Consider the following 13,692-nt stretch of genomic DNA (forward strand, 5'->3'; position numbering starts at 1 on the left):
TTAGGGCCTCATTAAGAGGTTGGAGGAGGTCATGGCGCTATTAGCACCATGACTACCTCCAATACCGGTACCGATTCCGCCCTCGTTCAATGGGGATTTACCGGCCTATTCCGACCTTTGCGGGACCGGTAAGTCCCCATTGAAAAAGCCATTCCCCATTCCCATTTGAGCCCCCATAGGGCTCAATGGGAAGGGGGAAGGCGCTAATAACGGTACCGCAAATTGCAATACCGGTATTAGCTCTGAAGTCCCTTAACGGGCCCCGTCCATAACGCCTGGTAAAACCAGGAGTTAAGGAAGGGACCCGCTAAGGGACCTCGGAATAGGGCGCAAAGGGATTACTGGCACCGATGTCCTTAACGGTGCCCGGTATCCCTTTGCGACCACCTCGTAATGAGGCCCTTTGTGCATCAAGAATAATGAAACATAAGTGTTATTAAGTGGCTAGATTGTCTGACCTTAGTGGTGCCGGTCTTCATATACATACTTACTGTGGCATGGTATTTTTACTTGGCATCAACTGTAAAAAATGTCATGCCACAATAAGAATGTGGGCAGCATGGCACATCATATTTATGAGAATTGCATGAATGCAAAAAAGTACATTGGGGAATAGGGAGGGGAAAGGGTGGAGAGAAAAAAGAGAAAGAAGAAGCGAATTAGTTGTATGTCCTTAGTGGAAATGTGGAGTTGTGAACAAAGAACGAGGACCTGATAATGCTTACCAGGTGAGGTTGATCTATGGGAAGATTCCCAAATTGTTCAAGAAAGCTGTGTGGTAATTCCTAAGATCCTCAATGGAAGTCCTAAGGCTGGGAGGCAAGGTTGAGGCCATTGAGCAAAAAATGAGGCCTTTATGATACTTGGTTAATACGAACATGTCTATTTTGTGATAAATCGGATTGTGGGCCGGATGGTCCTGTGGTGAATTAAGGATAGGGCCACTTTCCCTGGGAGAGGCATGAAGTGCATGGTAAAGTCCAGCTAAGGTATTAGTTGGAGCGATATGCAAGTCAAACCCTGGCCTAACGGATTAGTGCCTATGTTGCGTGTAGTGGTACAGATTTTTGAAGCATGATGGTGGGTGTCATCCAGTTGTCCTGTGAATAATGGTGAGTCTAGGCACCTAGTCGGAGGCTACAACTTTGTGGCTGGGATGGAACCTCTAGGCTCATTGCATCCGAAGTGCCGTAATGAACACATTGGCCCTCATTACAAGTCAGGCGTTAAGGGTTTAACGGCGCCGTCGGTGCCGTTAACCCTTAACGCCTGATTCACACTTTAACGCCTTCTTTTTGCAGGCATTAAAGTCCAAGGCGCTAAGCGACCTTGGTGCTAATTACGTCACCGTAATTTACGGTGCCGTAATTAGCGCCTTCCCCATCCCCATTATGCCCTATGGGGCAAAAATGGGAATGGGGAAGGGCGAATGGGGAATTACCGCCCCACTTGCCTTGGAATGGGGCGGTAATTCCGCCATCCGCCATGCCGGACTCCGGCATGGACCATGGTGCTAATAGCACCATGGTCCAGCGCCGGACTTGTAATGAGGGCCATTGTCTCCATGGTGAAAGCAATCAGGCCAAAGAGTGACTAAGAAATGGAACCGAAAATTTTGTTTAGGCCACGCAACAATACAACAACCGCATCATAAAACCTATGTGATGACCTCAACTACCTCAAAAACAAAATTACCCTCCGGCGGCACAAAACAGCATTGGAACATGCTCACAAGAAATTGCCTAGCACAGACACGGCCAAATCACTTCAGGAAGTGATTAAAAATAGAAATAAAATCAGTCGTTGAACAGAAAGCTAATGACCTGAACTCCCGCATCAATAATACAGCCTCCAACTCGAAGGAACTCTTCACATACTACGTGAATTGGAAAACCCCACTCCCATCACTAATTGTATGCCGCCCAGCAAAGAATGATGTGAGACCATTCGGAATGCGCTCACTGCCAAATGACTAAGCTCCAAGATAAAATCATATCCAATCAAAAACTCCTAGCTACCAACAGCCCCACAAATTTACCCCAGGACTCAAAGCTAGTCAAACCAGAACTTCAATTAAATTTTGCTCAGGTCAACCAAGCACAAGTCCAGGAAATTACAGCTGGGCTCAAACCATCAAACTGTAAAGGAGACTGCTTTCCAGCTAAACTAATCAAACTGTGCACATCCTCACTCTCCCCCATCATTACCAACTTCCTTAATGCCTCCTTCAGAACAAATACTGTCCCCACCAGCATCAAAGAAGCGTGGGTCACACCACTCTTAAAACAACCCTCGGTAGATCCCTCAGTGCCCACCAACTACTGACCCATTACCACGGTCCCCTTTCTCTTGAAAATAATAGACAAACCTGCTTACTCCCAAACCCAAGCACACCTCGAATCAAATAATCTATTAGGAACTAGACAATCTGGCTTTCGCCCAATCATAGTACGTAAACGGCTCTACTGGATCTAAAAATCCCAATGGACTCCATTAGAGACTCAGGCAACCTCTGTATTCTACTCCTCTTAGACCTATCGGCTGCTTTTGATTTGGTTGACCACGATAAACTATGCAACAGATGGGGAGCAGGTGCAAGTGGATCTAGGTCACCTGGCCTAAGCCCCGCCCACCTGGTACCTTCCTGCTTGCCGCTTTTTTTCCACCACTTAACAAGCCCTGCCCAACTGGTGCCTTCCTGCTTGCCGCTCTTTTTCACCACTTAGCAAGCCCCGCCCACCTGGTGCCTTCCTGCTTCACGCTCTTTTTCACCACTTAGCAAGCCACGCCCATCTGGTGCCTTCCTGCTTGCCGCTCTGTTTCACTACTTAAGGAGCCCTCCAGATTCTTTTCCTTTGCAGATGGGGAGCAGGTGCAAGTGGATCTAGGTCACCTGGCCTAAGCCCCGCCCACCTGGTACCTTCCTGCCTGCTGCTCTTTTTCACCACTTAGCAAGCCCCGCCCACCTGGTGCCTTCCTTCACCATCACTGTCTTGTGGCCAATGCTGGATTTGACTTTTATGGACTTCATTCATTCACGGTGCGTCACTCTTTCACAACTCTCATGCTGGACTTCCTTTGCATCTTGTACTCATGGTGACCCTGAATCATGCTGTTCCCATCTTCATCTTGTATCCTGGCTTGCAAAATTATGTGTTACTACTGACTTCTGCAATTGTATTCACTCTCCACTCTAGCTTCTCCACTCTTTTTGACTACTTACTCTCTTTTCTCTCCTCCTTTCCCTTCTCCCTTTTCCTATCTCCTCCCCTTACTTTCTTCTATGCACTTACTCTATCAGAATTATCCCTGGACCTAATATGATAGCAACCTCGTCTGTTTCCTCCACCCTCCCATTACTGTTTTTTTCCTCCCCGCCACCCCTCCAGCACTATCTGAAATGTCGTCAGGCCTAGTATGATAGTCGCTTGTTTTGTTCCTCCCCTCCCTTTCTTCACCCATCTCCCCGAGCCTTGTGTTTTTCTCTGGCTCTATCAGAAATGTCGTCAGGCCTAGTATGGTAGTCCCCTGTCTGTTTCCATTTCCTTCCCACTCTCCGCCTCCCTTCCTTATCTATGTCTTAGCTCTTGCACTATCTGAAATGTCATCAGGCCGAGTATGATAGTTAATTTCACATCCATACTGTTCATGGCCTGTAGGAATGTGGTTGTATTTTCCCTTGTTCCCTCCCGTGCCTTGAAGCACTTTGAAACACATTGTGTATAGGCACTATATAAATAAACGATCATAACACACTGGCAGAAAACTTCCACCTCTCCCAAGATGCCACGTCATGGGTGAAATCCTTCTTAGCAGACTGAACATCCAGAGTCACATTAGGCAAGGTATCAGCAGATCCTATTCCAGTACCCATCGGAGTACCACCCTGTACAACACCTACACTGAGCTCCTCTTCGCTGCCCTGGATGCCATGGGTGTCATCTTCACTAACTTTGCTGAAGACACCCAGATCCTGATACCTATCTCAGGGAACCATGAGCAAGACACAATCTTAGTAAACAAAATCTATGCCATCATCCAGAACTGGATAGTGGTTCACAGTCTTTGCCTCAATGACGAAAAGACGAAGATCCTCATTGTTGGCGCTCCTTCTAAAATTAACTCGCTCCAAGATGACTACACCACTATCACCAGTGATGGCACACCCATCCCTATTCTCAATCAGGTTAAAACCCTGAGGGTTTATCTCGATTCAAACCTAACCATGACAAAGCACATCAACTCACTCTCTTCAACTACCAATTTACCTTGCTAAGTTAACTGCACTTAGTCGGCAATTTCGGACCCCACAAATTGTATTACTCTCGCCCATGCATTAATATTGTCAAAATTGGACTACTGCAATGTGCTACTTCTAGTGTCCAATGCTAACCTCCACAAATTACAACTCCTACAAAATAAAGCCCTGAGAGCAGCACTTGGCATTAAAAAACATGACCATATCTCAAAGATCAGAAAGGAAGCTCACTGGCTACCCATGGAGGTAAGTATCCTTTTCAAAGCGCTTTGCATCACATATAAATGTTTGATAAAGACTGCCCCCATCTACCTCACCAACACAGTGATGGCTACTACCTCGACAAGAACACTAAGATCTAACTACAGTTCCCAACTTCGTGTCCCACGTTGCAAACCTACAAGAGTGGGAGGAATGAGCTTTCAGGTCCTAGCACCTAAAACATGAAACTCCCCCCAGGTGACCCTGACAAGTGGACCCACACACCCAAGATTAAAAACAATCCCTAAAGACTTGACTCTTTAACAAAGATTAGGGTAGAACTGCTCCCGCTACTCCAGATTACTACATAGATAACCTGGCGCAAATAACCCTCTATTGTGACTCCAAAATGAACTGTTTTTTTCTCAGTTGTGTTACTGTTTGCTATTACCTGTGTAACCTTGCCGCCACTGTAACGAGAAATGTAAAGCCTTCTGTAAACTATGCCGTGATACCCAAGAGTTTGGATGTATAATAAATGTAATAAATAAATAAATCAAGCAAACCATTGAGAGCAAGCTGAAAAGCATCATCGACCCCCTCAACCAACCAACACGAGAACCACATACTAGACTAAACCACCTCCTGCCAATCTCAACAGAAAAATTCAACAGCTGGGGGAGCAAAAGCAACAGAGCCGACTCTCCAGCTGACCCCTGCCCACCAGACATATTCAAAACTATCCTCACCCAGAAAATACCCAGAAAATACTTCCTCAAAGTCTTCAACCACTCACCAGGAACAGGAAACATGCAATGAGCCTTCAAATCGGTGTACATCAAGCCACCCCTTAAAGATCCATTGGGAAACACGGAAGACCTAACCAACTACCACCCAATCCAAAATATTGCATACCAAGCGAAACAACTAGAAAGCTACGTCTACGAACAGATCTTGGAACATTGTTGCTTATTAGATTATCCCATGTAGATAGTAATGCAGTTTCCGTTCCTCTCATGGGTCTGAAGCCTTTCTAAAAACCAATGAAGACTCCAGCGTCAAATCAGCACTAATACTACTTGACATGTCAGGACCCTTCGCCAAAGCCCATCACAAAACACTCATCGCAAGGCTTGAAGATATTGGAATCGGCAACACAACACTCCTCTTGCTAAAATTCTTCTTGACAGAAAGAATGGAAACAACTTGGATAGCACCACTCAAGGCAGCACCTCACAAAATAATTTGTGGAGTGCCACAGGGCTCATCACTATTGCCACTACTCTTCAACATCTACATGATCCCTGATCAACCTCATCCAAAAACATGGCTTCACCTGCTACAACTACGCAGATGACACTGAAATCCTCTAACAAATCAACTGCAGCAAAGAACAAAACCCAACCACACTCCAACTGCCTCTCTGAATTAAACTGGTGAAGGAGCACCAACACAGCCTTAAACTGAATCCGGACAAAATAGAAATCATGATTACACCCAATGGCCCTGTTGAATAGCCACCATATCCCATGGCCTACCGAACTGGAAACCCCACCAGAATCATCCAAAGTGGACAAAAATCTCAAATACTCACGTAAATCAAACTAACACTAAAACCACATTCAACGCAGTAGTGAAGAAATGGTTCTTCCACTTACACACAAGAGGATACTCCCCTTCTTCACCTTCCCACAAAGAACGCTTGCCATAATTTCTCTCATCATACCAAGAATAGACTACACTAACAACATCTATCTCGGAATGCCAGAATACCTTAGGATAGACCTAGGTGCTTTAATAAAATTAGATATGACCCACACTTCAAAATACCAACAAAAGAAATCATCATTTTATTATATTAAGATGAATAAAAAAGGTTTTCACATGTATATTACTCATAGGGCCTCATTACAAGTTTGGAGGCTCCCTCCAAAGTCGTGTCCGGGTCCGGGTAGTTGGAATTGGGACTTACTGGGTCATTCCAACCTTGGACGACCCGGTAAATTCCCATTCTGAAAACCATTCCCCATTCCGATTCGAGCCCTCATGGGGCTCAATGGGAATGGGAAAGGAGCTAATAACGGGACCGCAAATAGTGGGCCCGTTATTAGCTCCCTGGTCCCTTAGCGGCTCCCGCCAAGGGTGGCTGGTAAAACCAGCCGGCCTTAGTGGGACCCACTAAGGGACCTCGAAATGCAGCAGTAGGAGGTTAACAGCACCGGCAACCTTACCGGTGCCGTTAACCCCTTACCGCCAGCCTCATAATGAGGCCCATTGTCTCAAAACATATCTAACAGTACACCAAGAGGAGGCATAAATCCAACATTACACGGACAACAAAGTGTATACACAGCAAAAGTACAACCACATTTACATAAAGTGTCATTGTGGTTGGAACCCCATTTCCTTGTTCATGTGTTATAAATGTATTACTTATTTTGAAATTTGTATTTATTACACAATGTAGATGTTTCCTTAGCACCAAAATAAACAGTCAACACACTGTGTTTCCAGCTACAATGAGCAGTTTATGTGCACTAAGTATGGACAGCCTTCATCAGGACAGAGACAATAGTTTTCTGATGGGGAGGTCGAGTTAGTGAGATCCTGTGATCCAAGGTCCCTGTGATATAAAAGATACACTTGAGTGAGACAAGAACGGTCTATCTGATTTTATTTAATTGTTGAATGAATACGTTTTCTGATTTAAAAATGCAAGCTTATGCAGAAAAAGAACGGAACCTCCTACCTTGGGTGGTCTATCGTTTAAGCATCACTGCTTCCTTTAATTAAAGCGGGATGAGAGTCCATGTTGTGAATACAGACTCTCTTGTCGACCCTATAAATAAGGACATTGTGTATTACATTTCTACATCTGTGTCCAAACCCACAATGATGTAAATAATTTCATTAATAACGTTTAACCATGCTCACCTTTTCCTTGATTTAGAACCATAAGGCACTGGGTGGGGGTATCTTGCATCTCCTTCTGTGCAGTGTCAGATATTATTTTTGTGCAGAGAAACGTATACAGTGTAGTTATGGTTAAGTTGCTCAACTCATGGAAAGAGCTCTTTTTTGGCAGCTTATAACTTTGGCGCTGTTGACAAATCCACACCAAACCCGAACAAAAAGTATATGGCTACCCCATAATTATTGTGCAAAGTTTGGTGTGGTTCTGTCCAGGGAGGGCAAAGTTATAGCGGGGGTACCAGCATTTTTGAAATCCTCATAGGCACAATGGAAAAATAATGTTGCTCACGGCTACAGCCCAAACCGCTGAACGGAATTTAATTGAAGTGTGTATGGTATTTATGATCGTAGCATAAGTGAGGATGGTCTTTATGGAATCTGTATTTGTTTCTTTGTGAAGAAAAAAAATAGGATAATTGTGGGCATGGTTACTTGCATATGGTAATGAAGCTGGAATCTCTGGTTCTTTTTCTGTGAATAAAAAAGTATAATCTGTTAAACATGATAGTTTAAAACTTTTAATTGCAAACATTTTAATTGCATACAATTGTACATATAGATTTACTTTTTAGACCCTCATAAGTAGTATATTCTATGTACTATGTTTGGTACAACATTAGTGTCTGGTACACTGTTGTTCTATTGTCATGAAATAATCATTGGGACAGTGGGAAAACAACCATAGTGGATTAAAAAAACTACTATAATTATATATGTTTTTGGCATTTACATAGTTCTAAAGAATGGGCATGTTACAGAATACTTGGGTGTGGTAGCATGGATATTGTGAGGCCGATTCATGGAATTAATGTGCGCTGAAATTTTCAGCGCAAGCGTGCGAAAGCGTGCAAATCGCAGTGCCAGTGCGAAAATTGCAACGAAACCCACGCACAGTAATTCATGGAAGACCGTGCACGTGGAAATCCATGGATGTGCGCTGAAATCCTGTTCGGCGCACGCTGGCGCAGATGCCTTCAAACAGTGTGCGCTAAGCACACAGCGAAAGCGCACATAGCGCGGCGCACACAACAAAAGTAGGCGTAACATGGGGCGTGACACGCGGAATGGGGAACAACGCGTGAAAATGTGGGCGTCACGGGGGAAGTACAGGAGGCAAGTGCGCGGAACGCCCACACGCTCGCCTACAACACGTATTCATGGAATCGAATAGGGCAAATCAGTGCACGGGCAAAGACGCGCACAGGCCTAAACACGTCCGCCACACGAAGGCAGGCGCTAGCGTTCCTGCGCATGAAAAAAATGTGTGCTAACAAAAAGCAGGTACATACAGCTATGATGAATGTCCCATACTGTGTCCCTCTAGGACAAATGACGTGCAAAGGGGTACGCGACAAACACGGACACCCGCTGTGTGAAAAATAGCATGTGCGTGTATTTCGGGAGTGCGTGGGAAGTTTCACACGCGATAGGACTTGGGCGAGTGGGGTACGTGTATAACTGGGGTTCGCGTGGAGTTTCATATGCGATTGGATCCGGGTACGTTTATGTCTGGGGTGCGCGGGAAGTTTCACACGTGAAAGGGCCTGTGCGAGTGGGGTACGTGTATTTCTGGGGTACGCGGGAAGTTTCACACGCGAAAGAGCCTGTGCGAGTGGGGTACGTGTATTTCTGGGGTACGCGTGGAGTAACACAAGCGATAGGCCCTGTGCGAGTGGGGTACGTGTATTCCTGGGGTTCGGGGAAGTCTCACACCTGATTTCAGCAGGGTACGTGTATTTCGGGGGTGCAGGGGTGTCCTACATGTGAATTGGCAGTGTGGGTCCTCCCAGGTGTTCCCTCCACACCCTCCATGGCCTCTGCAGGCATCCCACACCACAGGGGACTACCCTGCACCCCTGGTCATGTCCCGCAGGCAGCCCATCCACCATGGGCATGCCCCCCAGCCAAGCCACATGTCACCTTGCACTACTGATCACCAAGCATGACCCCCTGCACCCTCACCCCCCAGCAGTGCAGGGCACCTGCCAGCAGGCCCCCACTCATGTCCCACTCATGTCTCACAGCACCCCCACCCCCCAGCAGTCAGGGGCACCTGGCAGCAGGACCCAACACATGTCCCCCTGCACCCCCACCCGCCAGCAGTCAGGGGCACCTGCCAGTAGGCCCCCACACATTTCCCCCTGCACCCCCAACCCCCAGCAGTCAGGGGACCTGCCAGCAGGCCCCCACACATGTCCCCCTGCACCCCCACCCCCCCCAGCAGTCAGGGGCACCTGCCAGCAGGCACCCACTCATGTCTCACTCATGTCCCCCTGCACCCGCACCCCCCAGCAGTCAGGGGCACCTGCCAGTAGGCCCCTACTCATGTCCCACTCATGTCCGCCTGCACCCCCACCCCCCAGCAGTCAGGGGCACCTGCCAGCAGGCCCCCACACATGTCTCCCAGCACCCCCACCCCACAGCAGAGCAGGGCACCTGCCAGCAGGCCCCCACTCATGTCCCACACATGTTCCCCTGCACCCCCATGCCCCAGCATTCAGGGGCACCTGCCAGCAGGCCCCCACACATGTCCCCATGCACCCCACCCCTCAGCAGTGCAGGGCACCTGCCAGCAGGCCCCCACTCATGTCCCACTCATGTCCCCCAGCACTCCCACCCCCAGCAGTCAGGGGTACCTGCCAGCAGGCCCCCTTTCATGTCCCACTCATGTCCCCCAGCACCCCCACCCCCCAGCAGTCAGGGGCACCTGCCAGCAGACCCCCCACACATGTCCCCCAGCACCCCCACCCCCCAGTAGTCAGGGGCACCTGCCAGTAGGCCCCCACACATGTCCCCCTGCACCCCCACCCCCCAGCAGTGCAGGGCACCTGCCAGAAGGCCCCCACTCATGTCCCACTCATGTCCCCCAGCACCCCCACCCCCCAGCAGTCAGGGGCACCTGCCAGCAGGCCCCCACTCTTGTCCCACTCATGTCCCCCTGCACCTCCACCCCCCAGCAGTCAGGGGGACCTGCCAGCAGGCCCCCACACATTTCCCCCTGCACCCCCACCCCCCAGGAGTCTGGGGCACCTGCCAGCAGGCCCCCACACATGTCCCCCTGCACGCCCACCCCCCAGCAGTCAGGGGCACCTGCCAACAGGCCCCCACACATGTCCCCTTGCATCCCCACCCCCCAGCAGTGCAGGGCACCTGCCAGCAGGCCCCCACTCATGTCCCACTCATGTCCCCCAGCACCCCACTCCCAGCAGTCAGGGGCACCTGCCAGCAGGCCCCAACACATTTCCCCCTGCACCCCACCCCTCAGCAGTGCAGGGCACCTGCCAGCAGGCCCCCACTCATGTCCCACTCATGTCCCCCAGCACTCCCACCCCCAGCAGTCAGGGGTACCTGCCAGCAGACCCCCTTCATGTCCCACTCATGTCCCCCAGCACCCCCACCCCCCAGCAGTCAGGGGCACCTGCCAGCAGGCCCCCCACACATGTCCCCCAGCACCCCCACCCCCCAGTAGTCAGGGGCACCTGCCAGCAGGCCCCCACACATGTCCCCCTGCACCCCCACCCCCCAGCAGTGCAGGGCACCTGCCAGAAGGTCCCCACTCATGTCCCACTCATGTCCCCCAGCACCCCCACCCCCCAGCAGTCAGGGGCACCTGCCAGCAGGCCCCCACACATTTCCCCCGGCACCACCACCCCTCAGCAGTCAGGGGCACCTGCCAGCAGGCCCCCACACATGTCCCCCTGCACCCCCACCCCCCAGCAGTCAGGGGCACCTAACAGCAGGCCCCCACTCATGTCCCACTCATGTCCCCGTGCACCCCCACTCCCCAGGGGCACCTAACAGCAGGCCCCCACTCATGTCCCACTCATGTCCCTGTGCATCCCCACCCCCCAGCAGTGCGGGGCACCTGCCAGCAGGCCCCCCCTCATGTCCCACTCATGTCCCCCAGCACCCCACCCCCAGCAGTCAGGGGCACCTGCCAGCAGGCCCCAACACATTTCCCCCTGCACCCCCACCCCCCAGCAGTCAGGGGCACCTGCCAGCAGACCCCCACACATGTCCCCCTGCACCCCACCCCCCAGCAGTCAGGGGCACCTGCCAGCAGGCCACCACTCATGTCCCACTCATGTCCCCCTGCACCCCCACCACCCAGCAGTGCAGGGCACCTGCCAGCAGGCCCCCACTCATGACCCAATCATGTCCCCCAGCACCCCCACCCCCCAGCAGTCAGGGGCACCTGCCAGCAGGCCCCCACACATTTCCCCCTGCACCACCACCCCTCAGCAGTCAGGGGCACCTGCCAGCAGGCCCCCACACATGTCCCCCTGCACCCCCACCCACCAGGAGTCAGGGGCACCTAACAGCAGGCCCCCACTCATGTCCCACTCATGTCCCCGTGCACCCCCACCCCCCAGGGGCACCTAACAGCAGGCCCCCACTCATGTCCCACACATGTTCCCCTGCACCCCCACGCCCCAGCATTCAGGGGCACCTGCCAGCAGGCCCCCACACATGTCCCCCTGCACCCCAAACCTCAGCAGTGCAGGGCACCTGCCAGCAGGCCCCCACTCATGTCCCACTCATGTCCCCCAGCACTCCCACCCCCAGCAGTCAGGGGTACCTGCCAGCAGGCCCCCACTCATGTCCCACTCATGTCCCCCAGCACCCCCACCCCCAGCAGTCAGGGGCACCTGCCAGCAGGCCCCCCACACATGTCCCCCAGTACCCCCACCCCCCAGTAGTCAGGGGCACCTGCCAGCAGACCCCCACACATGTCCCCCTGCACCCCCACCCCCCAGCAGTCAGGGGCACCTGCCAGCAGGCCACCACTCATGTCCCACTCATGTCCCCCTGCACCCCCACCACCCAGCAGTGCAGGGCACCTGCAAGCAGGCCCCCACTCATGTCCCACTCATGTCCCCCAGCACCCCCACCCCCCAGCAGTCAGGGGCACCTGCCAGCAGGCCCCCCACCCATTTCCCCCTGCACCACCACCCCTCAGCTGTCAGGGGCACCTGCCAGCAGGCCCCCACACATGTCCCCCTGCACCCCCACCCCCCAGCAGTCAGGGGCACCTAACAGCAGGCCCCCACTCATGTCCCACTCATGTCCCCGTGCACCCCCACCCCCAGCAGTCAGGGGCACCTACCAGCAGGCCCCCACTCATGTCCCACTCATGTCCCCCAGCACCACCACCACCCAGCAGTGCAGGACACCTGCCAGCAGGCCCCCACTCATGTCCCACACATGTCCCCCTGCACCCCCAGCCCCCAGCAGTCAGGGGCACCTGCCAGCAGGCCCCACACACATGTCCCCCAGCACCCCACCCCCCAGTAGTCAGGGGCACCTGCCAGCAGGCCCTCATACATGTCCCCCAGTACCCCCACCCCCCAGCAGTCAGGGGCACCTAACAGCAGGCCCCCACTCATGTCCCACTCATGTTTCTGTGCACCCCCACCCCCCAGGGGCACCTAACAGCAGGCCCCCACTCATGTCCCACTCATGTCCCCGTGTACCCCCACCCCCCAGGGGCACCTAACAGCAGGCCCCCACTCATGTCCCACTCATGTCCCCGTGCACCCCCACCCCCAGCAGTCAGGGGCACCTACCAGCAGGCCCCCACTCATGTCCCACTCATGTCCCCCAGCACCACCACCACCCAGCAGTGCAGGACACCTGCCAGCAGGCCCCCACTCATGTCCCACACATGTCCCCCTGCACCCCCAGCCCCCAGCAGTCAGGGGCACCTGCCAGCAGGCCCCACACACATGTCCCCCAGCACCCCACCCCCCAGCAGTCAGGGGCACCTGCCAGCAGGCCCCCATACATGTCCCCCAGTACCCCCACCCCCCAGAAGTGCAAGGCACCTGCCAGCAGGCCCCCACTCATGTCCCACTCATGTCCCCTTGCACCCCCACCCCCCAGCAGTGCAGGGCACCTGCCAGCAGGCCCCCACTCATGTCCCACTCATGTCCCCTTGCACACCCACCCCTCAGCAGTCAGGGGCACCTGCCAGCAGGCCCCCACACATGTCCCCAAGCACCCCCACCCCCCAGCAGTCAGGGGCACCTGCCAGCAGCCCCCCACACATATCCCCCCCGACAGGTCATCACACTCCAGATCTATGCCCCTCATGGCCACCCAAATCCCACCCCAGTCCAAACACCCCACATTGAATTCCCAAAGTCATAATAGAAAATACATAACCAGCATGGCCATGAATCAATGTCCCTCAGACCCATGCAATGGTGACACATGACTGTGAAAAGATCAACATTGTGACATGCACAAAACAAATGAGA

Source organism: Ambystoma mexicanum, chromosome 8 (genome assembly GCF_040938575.1).
Source record: "Ambystoma mexicanum isolate Mex_15411 chromosome 8, UKY_AmexF1_1, whole genome shotgun sequence".
Lineage (NCBI taxonomy): Eukaryota > Metazoa > Chordata > Amphibia > Caudata > Ambystomatidae > Ambystoma > Ambystoma mexicanum.